The sequence below is a fragment of the Balaenoptera borealis genome, assembly GCF_965194805.1.
Source record: "Balaenoptera borealis genome assembly, chromosome: 17".
In the NCBI taxonomy this organism is placed as follows: Eukaryota; Metazoa; Chordata; class Mammalia; order Artiodactyla; family Balaenopteridae; genus Balaenoptera; species Balaenoptera borealis.
Window position 1 is genome coordinate 17656453 of NC_138876.1, and position 16428 is coordinate 17672880.

The window sequence follows — 16428 nt, forward strand, 5'->3', positions numbered from 1 at the left end:
TAATTCAGAGCTGAAATGATCCAGACCTTGAAATGAGCACATTTCCTGATGTCTTGGTAGACTGAGAAACTTGGTTTAGAGAGAAAGACAAGATTGACATGGGTATTCTGCCCTCTGCCAGAAATCCCCCTGCACCTCCAGCCTCAAGTCAGATCCTAGAGAGGAAAGGTGAGTTTCTGGCACAGCTCTGGAATGCAGAGGTCTAGTTCTTAGAGGTAAGGGTACTGTAAACACAGCTTTTTCAAAGCAAATCATTTTTAAGCCCAACTCAGTGGTTTACGTTTGTTAAAATCGTGGCACTATACAAGGACAGTTGCTTCTTCCTGGCTATATGGTATGAACTCCAGCCGAGTCATTTTGCTGAAGTCAGACCTAACCAGTCTTCCTGTGCATATTGTGCCTAAAAGCCACTGAAAATAAGAAGAGTTGATGATTTTGAATGAGATCAAGTCACGATTGAATAGCATGGCAGACCCTTAGGTAGCTGGAACATGTGACATGTGAAAGAGGATATGGTCATTGTCAAACCTGAAAGCTTCAAAATAAACTAAAAGGCTAATAAAGAGACAGTTGAAGCCCAAGCAGTGAACAGCACTGGGCTTCATCTTCATCTGAGTACCTTTGAACAGAGATCTAATTTCTCTGTGACTGAGTTTTATATGCCTTCTCTGTCCAGATATCTTCTTTTCTGCTAGAAAACAGAGGCTAAGTCTTATAGTCTATCTCTCACAATATGCCAGATACTGCTTTAAAATATTTAATCCTCTCCCAGACCTTATAAGGTGTAGTACTCTTGTTATCCCTATTTAATAAGTTCACATAACTTGTCAGTGGCAGAGCAAGTAGTCCAATCTAAGCACTCTGTCTTCACAGCTTGCTCTAACAAAAAATCATCATAAAGCTTGCCTTTTTTTCTACTTTATTTTCTCTTACTTATGTCATTATAATCACTCTTGAAATTACAATGCATCTTTATATGTACAGGCAAAGGGTATAGATGTTGAAATAACGTCACCTTTTCGCCTCTTGCCCTAACTTTGAAAAGAACTCATTCATTCATTCATTCATGCATGTGTGCATGGATTGATTGATAGATTCATTCATTCATTCATTCATTCATATACCAGATGTCTTTTTGTGAAGGAAGTATGACATATGTTTTTCAAGTTGAGGTGTTATCGACTTGGGAAGTGGGGAAAAGAATAGGAGTAAGTTTAAATAAAAGCAGTATTAAATGTATTCCGTCCTCTGAATAGAGGAGAGAACTAGGCTGGCAGGTCTAAGATGGTATAAGACATTCCGGGCTTAAATAAATACGCTGCTATCTCTAATACTGATAAGTCTTCCAGCAGTAGTTTCCATAGACCCACTGAAGTTAGGGAAAGGTAATTTCGTTGGAGAAATGATATCCTTATTTTCCTTAGTTCCGCAGGCAGGGAGAGTGTGGTATCTGGCCCTCAGAAATTCTCTTCCATCAAAGAAATCACTAAACAGAGTTACTGGTGGTGTCTGGTGTGATTCTGTGTGACTGGGAGTTCTTTCATTCCTTGGAAAATGCAGACGCTTCCATGTAAAAGGAACAGCACACTGCATGGTCAATATGCATAGATTTATATCTTGCCCACTGCTCAATTAATTTTCCCTAACCCATTACTTCACAGGTCTCATAGGTTATTTCTTTCCTGATGTCATTTCACTTCTCCATTTTCGCTTGGCTCTCTTCCTCCTAAATTCAGCAATCTTCTTAGGGCTTTCTACTTTCTTTCTCAGCTGTGTGTTTTTACCCGTGACTCCCTAGGCAGAACCTCTCCTGCTTCAGTCTGATACAGGATCTCTCCTTCTTGATTCTGTAATAACTCCATCCATACCCCTGTTTACAGGTGGCATTCAGGCAGTAAAAAACCCGGATAAGTATTTATAAATATTGAAATCTATAATTTTCTAAATTTATAATTTTCAGTATTTATAAATCTCTACATTTCTTAAAAAAATAATAAAGACAATATTCTTTTACATACTTATTCATTGAAAATATTTAACAAATATTATGCAACTCCTATGTCCCAAGTACTGTTCAAGACCTTAGGAATAAAATACAGAGAATTTAAATGTAGATCCAACAAATGGGAAGCTTAGAGACTAATGTATTTGATCACTAGCATTATCTGGTTACTAGAAATAGAATATTTTAAATGGTTTTACCAAGGATTGCTGCTGTATAAATGACAGCAAATTTAATAGACAAAACTTACGGCAGTTTTGATTTCTTCTAGTCATTGTAGAAAAATATCATGAAGCTCTTGCAAGTCTTTGGAATCTCAAACCAACACATGGCTTTCTCCTTCACCCAATGCATCAATACCTTACATTAAAATGTTTTCAAAATGCCTAATAATTTTTTTTCTATTTGCAGTTGTTTTAGTAAAGTTTAATTTTAACCAAATCTAATTCTGTAAACCAAATGGAACACTAAGTGGTTATTTTTGGCTTATAACTGTACTCCCAACATAACAACATAGCCCTGTTGTTTGCTAAGCTAACATAAAAAATAGAAACCTGCCTAGATTTGCCCTGTAAACTAATTGCCTACCTTGCATAATTTCTTGAAAAGAAACAAAATAGTCAAAATGTAGGCCATGAGATATGAAATGTTTAATTCCTTAATATTAGATGTAGTTTCCAATTTTGGAAGAATTTGTAGGTGTCATATAGGTTTAATGGGAATAGTCGAAGATTTCTTAGACATTCTCAGTGAATCCAGTTTTTCTGTTAGGGAGCAGTATGGGACACCCTTGGTTTTACTTGACTTTTTCATTACTTTATCTCCAGCATGGAACAGGGTGCCATGCATGTGGTTGGTGTGCAGTACATGCTAACTCTCTTCTTCATCTTCTGGTTAAAGCAGAAATTGGTGATGTTATATCTGCATATATCACAATACCATATCAAACACACTGCACTAATACTGATAGTTTTTGATTTTTTATTTCTTTGATTTCCTTTATTCTGCTTCTACTGTTTCTGCTTTTGATAGCACCAAAGTGACAAAGGCATTGGTGAATATCACCAATTGGCCTGGAATAGAAAATTAGAATGAAGGCATCGTCAAGGAAGAAGAGGTCAAATAAAAGTTATGAAAGTGGGACTTCCCTGGCAGTCCAGTGGTTAAGACTCTGAGCTTCCAATGCAGGGGGTGCAGGTTCAATCCCTGGTCTGGGAAATAAGATCCCATAAGCCATGTGGCATGGCCAAAAAAAAAAAAAAAATTATGAAAGTGATAGATCTTCAGTCACCTTCCCATACATCTCTTCTGGGTCCTGGAGGAGAAAATGGCAGACTTATTTTGACATGAGTGAAAGAATCAATCTCCCCTTGGGATCTTCGGAGCTTTAATTATAGACTGTATTATCTATTCCTTGACCTTTCCCGATCTCTTCTTCCATATTCCAACTTTGGTCCTTCTGCTGCTTCCTGAATTTCATCCTGGGATCTGTTTCCCATTAAACTGGAAGATCTACTCATCCAATGTGATTTTATAGCTGTGCTAAAAGACCTACCATGTTCTTTGCAGAACTTGACACTCAGTAGCTATAAAACCCAACTTATCTCTCAAGAATTATGGTTCCTAGGGAAAAAATCATATTTTATGCCTCTGTATTTTCCCATTTCCACATTTTTTTGGAAAGACTATGTCCCATCAGAGAGATAAAAGAGGAACACTGAATTCAAATTTGGTTCTATCCTGAGTTAACTGAGCAAAGGTTAGGCAAGTTACCTAACAGCTTCTTCTCAGTAATGCTGGTTTCTTTGTGTCCCAAGATAAGATTATAAGAATTTATGGTAGTATATGACAGTGATATTCAAAGTGTGGTCTGGGCACACATGTATACACACTATGTATCCTTGGCACATTTTCATGGGATTTACAAGGACAAAACTATTTTTATAACATTACTAAGTCATGATTTTCCTGTTCTATTCTCATTATCCCATGAGTATATCAAGTACAAAAAATTCATCAGTCCAGTTCCACTTTGCACATTGCAACTGATCTTTAAGAAAATAACACATGTAGAGTTTTGATGTAGTATCAAAGAAGAACATACACCATTATCTGAATAGGCTATTAAAATATGTCTTCCTTTTCCAACTATATATCTGTGTAGGACCAGATTTTTTTCATATACTTTAGCCAAAACAACACATTGCAACAGATTGAAAGCAGATAGAATCCAACTGTCTTCTATTAGGCTAGGAATTAAAGAGATTTGCAAAATGTAAAAATAATGCCACTCTTTTTACTAAAACTTTAAAAATTTGTTTTGGAAAATATATTGATTATCGATAAAAATAGGGTTTTTTTGTCCACATATAATGGATTTATTATTTTAAAAAATAAATTAATAAAGAGTAGTTTAAAAATTTTTTGAATACAGTAAATATCCATAACTACAATACATGTAAATGAAAGACCTTTGGTGTCTTTAACTTTTTCTTAAGAATGTAAAAGAGCTCTGAGCAAAAACTTTGAGAACCAGTGATATATGGAATGATGACACATAATGTATATCATACTCACATACTTGTTACACAAATATGAAAAACCTGAGCTTATATTTTGCCTTAGAGAACAAAAGGAAAGTTAATTTCTTTCTTTCTTTATCCTTTTCTTTCTTTCTTTTTCTTTCATCTTTGTCCTTTTATTACTTACCATTATCTAATATCTTTCTATTCTTTCTAATGTCTTCTTCATTGTCACTAGCATTAATTTAATTAAGAAAGTGTATTAATGCAAACAAACACATAGGATTTTGCCTTATTTATATCTTTATATGTAAAAAAAATAAATCTAGTACAAAGCATCCAAATTTAATGACAAGAATAGTTCACTCAGTTGTATTTAAAAAGAAATTTGGGACAATTCAGAATACTATATATTTATCAGTCTGATATAATGGTATATATATAATATCACTGAGACATTAATGAGATGAAATTGCAAAACATCTGGAGGAGTAGGAAGAATGACTCACCAACATTTTTAAAGGGAAACCCTCATATGGACAATTCGCTGGGAGAAATAAGACAGAAGGGATAAAATTAAGATACATTTTACTTGTTTCTCTGCTTTAAGTTCTAAGCAAGTTGGAAATAGTACCATACATTTTCAGAAGTAGAGTTCAGAAAAGAGGACCTCATAAGAGGGAGATTTAAATGTACTGGAATTGCAATAGAGGAAACATAAAGAACTGTAAAACCAACAAATAAAATTTGCTGAAAAATCCTGTTTGTCATATAAACTCAGTGATATGTAGAGAGGACATTTCTGACATTCAGAAATTATGAGTATATTCTGGCTTCACATGCACACAAACACATCCAAAAATTCCTCCATCTTCATTTACTTACTTATTTGTATAGGATTTATATGCACTCTCTCACCTCTAAATAGATATAATGAAATCGATAATATAGTGCAAAATAAAAAACTAAAATAAAGCAGGAACCCTTCTGTGTCAAAGGACACAGAAGCTATCTGGATCCTATGATTTAGGTTATTCATCTATATTATTATAATATTGACAGCAATTGACATTGAGCAATCAGTGTGTTTCAGGTACTTTACATATCTTGTCATATTTCATTCTTATGGCTGACTTAAGCATAAGGTTCAATTATTCCCATTTCACAGATGAAGAAACTGAAGAACAGAGAGCTTTTGCAGCATGCTCAAGGTTACATAGCTAGTGAGTGGTGGTCTTGAGCTCTCAGAAACTATACAATACTGCTCTAAATGATCAAGCATCTTTAGCAGAACCAGGGATACAGTACCAGGGCCCTGACCTCAGAAATCTTACAGTCTCATGTACTAGCCAATTAACCAAATAACTATTTCAGTTCAGACTCTGATTAGTCTTAGAATCAAATTATAAATAATGAGCTTTAGGAAGACAGAGAGTAAATCTGTAAAGCAAACACTATGTTTTTATCTGTGTTGCTCTATCACCCAGCAACAATTCTGACTAGATAACAAGGATATCAGGGAATATTCACAGAAGTAGACATTCAATTTGGCTTTTAGGAATCAGTGCCAATTCCCCCGAGAGGGAACTGGAGACACCATTTCATCTGGACACTACATGACATTGATAAAAAATGAGCATCACTACAGTTAATAACCAAAAGGTAGTATTCACTGAGTCCTTGCTCTCTGTTTAGTGGTGCACTGAGCACTCTATTTGTATTTTCTCATCTAATACTCACAGTGAAATAGATAAGTATCATCATCACCCTTCATTAATAGACATGAAAACTGAGACTGGCAACTTGGGGAATTTATCACAGCTGATAATTATTCACATCCCAGGCTGTCTAAATCTGGCATCCATGTCCTTAGCCATATTGGTATGCATTTTTTTAAGAATGGCAAATTTTTCTGTGGTTCTCTTCTTCCCTTGTCTACCTCCAAACCTCAACTCCCAGGTCTCACCACCAGGTAACTGGACTCTCCAGGCATGCAGCACCCCAAGAGGCACAAGTTCCCTCCTCTTGCTCACTGTACTTGATTTTTACATATCAGTTACATCTCCTCATGGCTCCCGTAGCCCTCCAGCTGCAGAGCTAGAATGGAAGTGAGGAGAAGGGCACCCCGGTGGTGGCAGGAGCAGAACTGTCTTGTAACTGGAAGCCAAACAAGTCACTTAGCTTTGAAGGCACAAGAAAGGCTTCATTTAGATACCAGGCGACAAAGATCAAAGCTGAGGAGGACAAACATGCCTGTTGTCTGCGGCAGGCGGCAAGTCACCAGAAGGGAGCCCCACATCCTTTACTGCAAAGCAGATGCAGTACATCTGAGAGGTTACCATAAACCAAATAAATACCGCCGCAGAGTCTTCCCTTGAAGTCTCATGGAGACAAAAGAGTGGGGCTTTCACCTGAAACAGAGAGTGGCTTGCTCTCCCTGCAGCTGGCACGTGGCCTTCTGCCCCATACTAGTCATCATGTCTTAAATGAACACCGAACATCTACTAATAAGATCACCAAAAAGACACAAAACTTCTTTATATAGGTCCAAAATAATACAAAAATTGATTTAAAAAAAAAATTCTCTGGGAAGTGACATGTAATGACTTTGCAAATCACAAAGCTTTCAGGTTGCTAGCGGACAGTTAAGAGATACTCTGCTCTATTTAAACAAAGTCAGGGCTCGTGCAAATGAACACAGGGAACTTCCCAATTCAAGAGGGAAACATGAATGCATTGGGCAAATACTATTTAACTCAATGGCAAATACTATTTTAGTTATTTTATACACACAAAGTTGTATCTGATTGCTATCATAATCCTGTGAACTTGGAAGTATTAGATCTACAGATGGGAAAACAGATTGAGTTTTTTTCCTCAAGGTCATATAGTAAGTGGCAGAACTGGGGTATGTACTCCTTCCTTCGACAAAATACTTGATTTTAAAAGCGACTTTTTAATGAATTCTACCAGCTAGGAAACTGAAACCCCAGTTAGGGAAATTTATGAAATTGACACAAAAGCAATTAACTTTAGAAGTAAAATATTTCATCTGTTAAATTTGAAGGAAAAAAAAACCATTTAAGGTCTTAATAAGTTAAAGGTTGGTAACAAACAGCGAATTGAACAAAAGGGCTTTAATCCTTAAACTTCAGTTTTCAGTGCACTTGACAGTGACCAACTCACCCTGACTTGCCTGCCTCTGTCCCGATCAGACCCTTTGTTTCATCCTGGAGATACATGGTAAGTAGGAATAGTCTGGTTCCTACTAATTGCTAGCCCATAATTGCTAGAGGCAAGGGAAATTAATGGAACGAAATTCAGCAGTGATTAGAGTTATTAAGTTAGTTATGTGAGTGCATTAACAAGGGGATTTGAATTGTCTTGTGTGTTTAGGGACAACTCTCTGTGGAAGTGACACATGAGTGGGAATGTAAAGGATAAATAGATATTAGCCAGATATAAAGGGAGTTGGGTGGGGATATTCCAGGCAGAGGGAGAAGAATGTGCCAAGACCGGAGAGCAGAAGGGGAGGGACCTTGGTACGTAGGAGCAATTGGAGAAAATAAGGGTTGCATGAGGACAGAGTGAGGAAAGCAAAGTGCAGGTGACACTCAAGTAGATGAGCAGACAATTCAAAGGTTTGTAAATTGAGTTAAAGGTTTTGATTTTTATCCTAAGAAGAGAGACAAGCTTCTAAAGGGCTCGAGAGGTTGCAGTTCACATAATTCCATTTCTGTTATGAAAAGATCACTTGCACTAAGGAGAACAGAGCAGATGAGAGGACACATAGAGCAGATGACTACTGCAGACCAGACGAGAGGCGATGACGGCCAGGAGTAGGATGTCATAGCAGAGACTGAAAGAGGATGGAGCGTGGCCCTTTCCAGACAGAAAAATTGACTGCTCTTGGCAATACGTTCAACACTGAAGTGAAAGTAGAGAAAAGTGTCAAAGATGAGGTCTATTTTTCAGGCTCTTGTAAATGGATGGATGGAAGAAACTTATATAAGATTTAGTTTTACTCACTAACAATTTCTGTTAGCTATATTAATAAAGATGTTCTTGTTTTTGTAATAACATTGGGAAATGCATGGGTCTGTAGTACCCTGCTACCATTTGTCGACATTGTGCCTTGCTGGTGGAGAGACAACTTGGGAGGTGGAGAGAACTTAAACGCTCAAACATCAAGTCTATAAATTATAGCACACATCACACATGAATGATGATAAAGTATAAGAGGATAATTAACTCAAACTTCCCTCAAGTTGAGTCAAGAGGCAGATCAATATGAATGAAAAATTTTAGAACTAATTCATTTAACCCATCTTCATGACTTAATGAGGTATAAGGATTACTTAAGGGCAGGGTTTTTATAACATTATTCTTTGGAACAGTTTTCAGAAGAACGAACAAAATGATTCTGCAAATCTCTCTGCTCACTAGATTCTGCCACTGTGAGTAAAATTATTATCCTCATTCAGCTTCCAAAAGTATTTGATTATGATAACCCTCTAGGTTTTTCTCTCATCAACAGTGTGATTATCAAAAAAGTAACAGCTACTGTAAAATTATTTTTGTATGGAGACCTTCAAGATGGAGGAGGAGTAAGACGTGGAGATCACCTTCCTCCCCACAAATACATCAGAAATACATCTACACGTGGAACCGCTCCTATAGAACACCCACTGAACGCTGGCAGAAGACCTCAGACTTCCCAAAAGGCAAGAAACTCCTACCTGGGTAGGGCAAAAGAAAAAAGAAAAAACAGAGACAAAAGAATAGGGACAGGCCCTGCACCTGCAGGAGGGAGCTGTGAAGGAGGAAAGGTTTCCACACACTAGGAAGCCCCTTCGCAGGTGGAGACTGCGGGTGGCGGAGGGGGGAAGCTTCGGAGCCGTGGAGGAGAGCGCAGCCACAGGGGTGCGGAGGGCAAAGCGGAGAGATTCCCGCACAGAGGATCGGTGCCGAGCAGCACTCACCAGTCCGAGAGAGGCTTGTCTGCTCACCCGCCGGGGCGGGTGGGGCTGGGAGCTGAGGCTCGGGCTTCAGAGGTCAGATCCCAGGGAGAGGACTGGGGTCGGCGGCGTGAACACAGCCTGAAGGGACTAGTGCGCCATGGCTAGCCGGGAGGGAGTCCGGGAAAAAGTCTGGAACCACCTAAGAGGCAAGAGACCATTGTTTCCTGGTGCGCAAGGAGAGGAGATTCAGAGCACCACCTAAATGACCTCCAGAGACGAGCAGGAGCCGCGGCTATCACCGGACCCCAGAGACGGGTGTGAAATGCTAAGGCTCCTGCTGCCGCCACCAAGAAACCTGGGTGCAAGCACAAGTCACTATCCACACCTCCCCACCTGGGAGCCTGTGCAGCCCGCCACTGCCAGGGTCCTGTGATCCAGGGACAACTTACCCAGGAGAACGCATGGCACGCCTCAGGCTGCTGCAATGTCACGCCGGCCTCTGACGCCGCAGGCTCGCCCCGCATCCGTAGCCCTCCCTCCCCCCGGCCTGAGTGAGCCAGAGCCCCCGAATCAGCTGCTCCTTTAACCCCGTCCTGTCTGAGCGAAGAACAGACGCCCTCAGGGGACCTACACACAGAGGCGGGGCCAAATCCAAAGCTGAACCCCAGGAGTTGTGCGAACAAAGAAGAGAAAGGGAAATCTCTCCCAGCAGCCTCAGAAGCAGCAGATTAAATCTCCTCAATCAACTTGATGTACCCTGCATCTCTGAATAGACAATGAATCATCCCAAAATTGAGGCGGTGGACTTTGGGAGCAACTGTAGATCTGGGGTTTGCTTTCTGCATCTAATAAGTTTCTGGTTTATGCTTACATTAATTTAGTATTTAGAGTTTATTATCATTGGTAGATTGTTTATTCATTTGGTTGCTCTCTTCCTTTTTTTTATATATATATATATATTTTTTCCTTTTTCTCTTTTTGTGACTGTGTATGTGTATGCTTCTTTGTGTGATTTTGTCTGTATAGCTCTGCTTTTACCATTTGTCCTAGGGTTCTGTCTGTCCATTGTTTTTTGTTTGTTTGGGTTTTTTTAGTATAGTTATTAGCGTTTGTTATCATTGGTGGATTAGTTTTTTGGTTTGGTTGCTCTCTTCTTTCTTTTTTTAAATTACTTTCTAATTTATTTTATTTTTAATAAGTTTTTTATTTTTTATTTTAATAACTTTTTAATTTAATTTAATTTTATTTTATTTTTTCTTTCTTTCTTTCTTTCATTTTTTCTCCCTTTTTTTCTGAGCCATGTGGCTGACAAGGTCTTGGTGCTCCAGCCAGGTGTCAGGCCTGAGCCTCTGAGGTGGGAGAGCCGAGTTCAGGACATTGGTCCACCAGAGACCTCCCAGGTCCATGCAATATCAAACGGCAATAACTCTCCCAGAGATCTCCATCTCTAGGCTAAGACCCAGCTCCACTCAACGACCAGCAAGCTACAGTGCTGGACACCCCATGCCAAACAACTAGCAAGACAGGAACACAGCCCCACCCATTAGCACAGAGGATGCGTAAAATCATAATAAGGTCACAGACACCCCAAAACACACCACCGGACATGGTCCTGCCCACCAGAAAAACAAGATCCAGCTTCATCCACCAGAACACAGGCACCAGTCCCCTCCACCAGGAAGCCTACACAACCCACTGAACCAGCCTTAGCCACTGGGGCCAGACACCAAAAACAACGGGAACTACGAACCTGCAGGCTGCGAAAAGGAGACCCCAAACACAGTAAGTTAGGCAAAATGAGAAGACAGAGAAACACACAGCAGATGAAGGAGCAAGGTAAAAACCCACCAGACCTAACAAATGAAGAGGAAATAGGGAGTCTACCTGAAAAAGAATTCAGAGTAATGATAGTAAAGATGATCCAAAATCTTGGAAATAGAATGTAGAAAATACAAGAAACGTTAAACAAGGAACTAGAAGAATTAAAGAGCAAACAAACAATGATGAACAACACAATAAATGAAATCAAAAATTCTCTAGAAGGAATCAATAGCAGAATAACTGAGGCAGAAGGACGGATAAGTGACCTGGAAGATAAAATAGTGGAAATAACTACTGCAGAGCAGAATAAAGAAAAAAGAACGAAAAGAATTGAGGACAGTCTCAGAGACCTCTGGGACAACATTAAACGCACCAACATTCAAATTATAGGGGTCCCAGAAGAAGAAGAGAAAAAGAAAGGGACTGAGAAAATATTTGAAGAGCTTATAGTTAAAAACTTCCTTAATATGGGAAAGGAAATAGTCAATCAAGTCCAGGAAGCTCAGAGAGTTCCATACAGGATAAATCCAAAAGGAAACATGCCAAGACACATATTAATCAAACTATCAGAAGTTAAATACAAAGAAAAAATATTAAAAGCAGCGAGGGAAAAACAACAAATAACATACAAGGGAATCCCCATAAGGTTAACAGCTGATCTTTCAGCAGAAGGGAGTGGCAGGACATAGTTAAAGTGATGAAAGGGAAAAACCTACAACCAAGATTACTCTATCAAGCAAGGATCTCATTCAGATTTGATGGAGAAATTAAAACCTTTACAGACAAGCAAAAGCTAAGAGAGCGCAGCACCACCAAACCAGCTTTACAACAAATGGTAAAGGAACTTCTCTAGACAGGAAGCACAAGAGAAGGAAAAAACCCACAATAACAAACCCAAAACAATTAAGAAAATGGGAATAGGAACATACATATCAATAACTACCTTAAATGTAAATGGATTAAATGCTCCCACCAAATGACATAGACTGGCTGAATGGATACAAAAACAAGACCCATATATATGCGGTCTACAAGAGACCCGCTTCAGATCTACAGACACATACAGACTGAAAGTGAGGGGATGGAAAAAGATATTCTATGCAAATGGAAATCAAAAGAAGGCTGGAATAGTGATTCTCATATCAGACCAAATAGACTTTAAAGTAAAGACTATTACAAGAGACAAAGAAGGACACTACATAATGATCAAGGGATCAATCCAAGAAGAAGATATAACAATTGTAAATATTTACGCACCCAACACAGGAGCACCTCAATACATAAGGCAAATGCTAACAGCCATAAAAGGGGAAATGGACAGTAACACAATCACAGTAGGGGACTTTAACTCCCCACTTTCACCAGTGGACAGATCAACCAAAATGAAATAAATAAGGAAACACAAGCTTTAAATGACACATTAAACAAGATGGACTTAATTGATATTTATAGGACATTCCATCCAAAAACAACAGAATACACTTTCTTCTCAAGTGCTCATGGAACATTCTCCAGGATAGATCATATCTTGGGTCACAAATCAAGCCTTGGTAAATTTAAGAAAATTGAAATCATATCAAGTATGTTTTCTGACCACAACGTTATGAGACTAGATATCAATTACAGGAAAAAATCTGTAAAAAATACAAACACATGGAGGCCAAACAGTACACTACTAAATAACCAAGAGATCACTGAAGAAATCAAAGATGCAATCAAAAAATACCTAGAAACAAATGACAGTGGAGAAAAGACAGCCTCTTCAATAAGTGGTGCTGGGAAAACGGAACAGCTACATGTAAAAGAATGAAATTAGAACACTCCCTAACACCATACACAAAAATAAACTCAAAATGGATTAACAACCTAAATGTAAGGCCAGACACTATCAAACTCTTAGGGAAAACATAGGCAGAACACTATATGACATAAATCACAGCAAGATCCTTTTTGACCCACCTCCTAGAGAAATGGAAATAAAAACAGAAATAAACAAATGGGACCTAATGAAACTTAAAAGCTTTTGCACAACAAAGGAAAACATAAACAAGACGAACAGACAGCCCTCAGAATGGGAGAAAATATTTGCAAACGAAGCAACTGACAGAGGATTAACCCGCAAAATTTACAAGCAGCTCATGCAGCTCAATATCAAAAAAACAAACAACCCAATCCAAAAATGGGCAGAAGACCTAAATAGACATTTCTCCAAAGAAGATATATAGATTGCCAACAAACACATGAAAGGATGCTCAACATCACTAATCATTAGAGAAATGCAAATCAAGACTACAATAAGGGGGCTTCCCTGGTGGCACAGTGGTTACAAATCCGCCTGCCAATGCAGGGGACATGGGTTCGAGCCCTGGTCCGGGAAGATCCTACATACTGCGGAGCAACTAAGCCCATGAGCCACAACTACTGAGCCTGTGCTCTAGAGCCCGTGAGCCACAACTATTGAGCCCACATGCCCCAACTAATGAAGCCCATGCACCTAGAGCCCATGCTCCACAACAAGAGAAGCCACTGCAATGAGAAGCCCGATTACCACAATGAAGAGTAGCCCCTGCTTGCCGCAACTATAGAAAGCCCACATGCAGCAATGAAGACCCAACACAGCCAAAAAAATAACAAATAAATAAATAATAAATTTTTTAAAAAAGAAAACAATGAGGTATCACCTCACACCAGTCAGAATGGCCATCATCAAAAACTCTACAAATAATAAATGCTGGGGCTTCCCTGGTAGCGCAGTGGTTGAGAATCTGCCTGCTAATGCAGGGGACATGGGTTCGAGCCCTGGTCTGGGAAGATCCCACATGCCTCGGAGCAACTAGGCCCGTGAGCCACAACTACTGAGCCTGCGCGTCTGGAGCCTGTGCTCCGCAACAAGAGAGGCCGTGATAGTGAGAGGCCCGCACACCACGATGAAGAGTGGCCCCCCCGCTTGCCGCAGCTAGAGGAAGCCCTCGCACAGAAATGAAGACCCAACACAGCCAAAAAAATAAATAAATAAACAATAATTAAAGGTGCTAATAATTAAAAAATAATAATAATAATAATAATAAATGCTGGAGAGGGTGTGGAGAAAAGGGAACCCTCTTGCACTGCTGGTGGGAATGTAAATTGATACAGCCACTATGGAGAACAGTATGGAGTTTCCTTAAAAAACTAAAAATAGAACTACCATAAGACCCAGCAATCCCACTACTGGGCATATACCCTGAGAAAACCATAATTCAAAAAGAGTCATGTACCACAATGTTCATTGGAGCTCTATTTACAATAGCCAGGACATTGAAGCAACCTAAGTGTCCATCAACAGATGAATGGATAAAGAAGATGTGGCACATATATACAATGGAATATTGCTCAGCCATAAAAAAAAAACGAAATTGAGTTGTTTGTAGTGAGGTGGATGGACCAAGAGTCTGTCATACAGAGTGAAGTAAGTCAGAAAGAGAAAAACAAATACTGTATGCTAACACATATATATGGAATCTAAAAAAAAAAAAAAATGTTTCTGAAGAACCTAGGGGCAGGACAGGAATAAAGATGCAGACGTAGAGATTGGACTTGAGGACATGGGGATGGGGAAGGGTAAGCTGGGACGAAGTGAGAGAGTGGCATGGACATATGTACACTACCAAATGTAAAATAGATAGCTAGTGGGAAGCAGCCACATAGCACAGGGAGATCAGCTCAGTGCTTTGTGACCACCTAGAGGGGTGGGATAGGGAGGGTGGGAGGGCGATGCAAGAGGGAGGAGATATGGGGATATATGTATATGTATAGCTGATTCACTTTGTTATAAAGCAGAAACTAACACACCATTGTAAAGCAATTAAACTCCAATAAAGATATTTAAAAAAAAAGCCCTAAATATAAGGCTAGACACTATAAAACTCTGAGAGGAAAACATAGGCAGAACACTCTATGACATAAATCACAGCAAGATCCTTTTGACCCACCTCCTAGAGAAATGGAAATAAAAACAAAAATAAACAAATGGGACCTAATGAAACTTCAAAGCTTTTGCACAGCAAAAGAAAACATAAACAAGACAAAAAGACAACCCTCAGAATGGGAGAAAATATTTGCAAATGAAGCAACTGACAAAGGATTAATCTCTGAAATTTACAAGCAGCTCATGCAGCTCAATATCAAAAAAACAAACAACCCAATCCAAAAATGGGCAGAAGATCTAGATAGTCATCTCTCCAAAGAAGACATACAAATTGCCAACAAACACATGAAAGGATGCTCAACATGACTAATCATTAGAGAAATGAAAATCAAAACTACAATGAGGTATCACCTCACACCAGTCAGAATGGCCATCATCAAAAAATCTACAAACAATAAATGCTGGAGAGGGTGTGGAGAAAAGGGAACCCTCTTGCAGTGTTGGTGGGAATGTAACTTGATACAGCCACTATGGAGAACAGTATAGAGGTTCCTTAAAAAAGTAAAAATAGAACTACCATACGACCCAGTAATCCCACTATTGGGCATATACTCTGAGAAAACCATAATTCAAAAAGAGTCATGTACCACAACGTTCATTGCAGCTCTACTTACAATAGCCAGGACATGGAAACAACCTAAGTGTCCATCGACAGATGAATGGATAAAGAAGGTGTGGCACATATATACAATGGAATATTACTCAGCCATGAAAAGAAATGAAATTGAGCTATTTGTAGTGAGGAGGATGGACCTAGAGTCTGTCATACAGGGTGAAGTAAGTCAGGAAGAGAAAAACAAACACCGTATGCTAACACATATATATGGAATCAAAAAAAAAAATGGTTCTGAAGAACCTAGGGTCAGGAGAATAATAAAGATGCAGACATAGAGAATGGACTTGAGGACACAGGGAGGGGGAAGGGTAAGCTGGGACGAAGTGAGAGAGTGGCATGGACATATATACACTAAAGAATGTAAAATAGTTAGCTAGTTGGAAGCAGCCACATAGCACAGGGAGATCAGTTCGGTGCTTTGTGGCCCCCTAGAGGGGTGGGATAGGGAGGGTGGGAGGGAAACGCAAGAGGTAAGGGATATGGGGATATATATATATATATATATATATATATATATATATATATATATATATATATAT

At 39.0% G+C, this 16428-nt stretch overlaps 1 long non-coding RNA gene across 1 annotated transcript in view; it reads right to left on the reverse strand.

Annotated features, from left to right (window-relative positions):
- The window catches only part of LOC309615174, a 166875-nt gene that overhangs the window by 100702 nt on the left and 49745 nt on the right, over positions 1 to 16428 (reverse strand). The window lies entirely within an intron of this gene.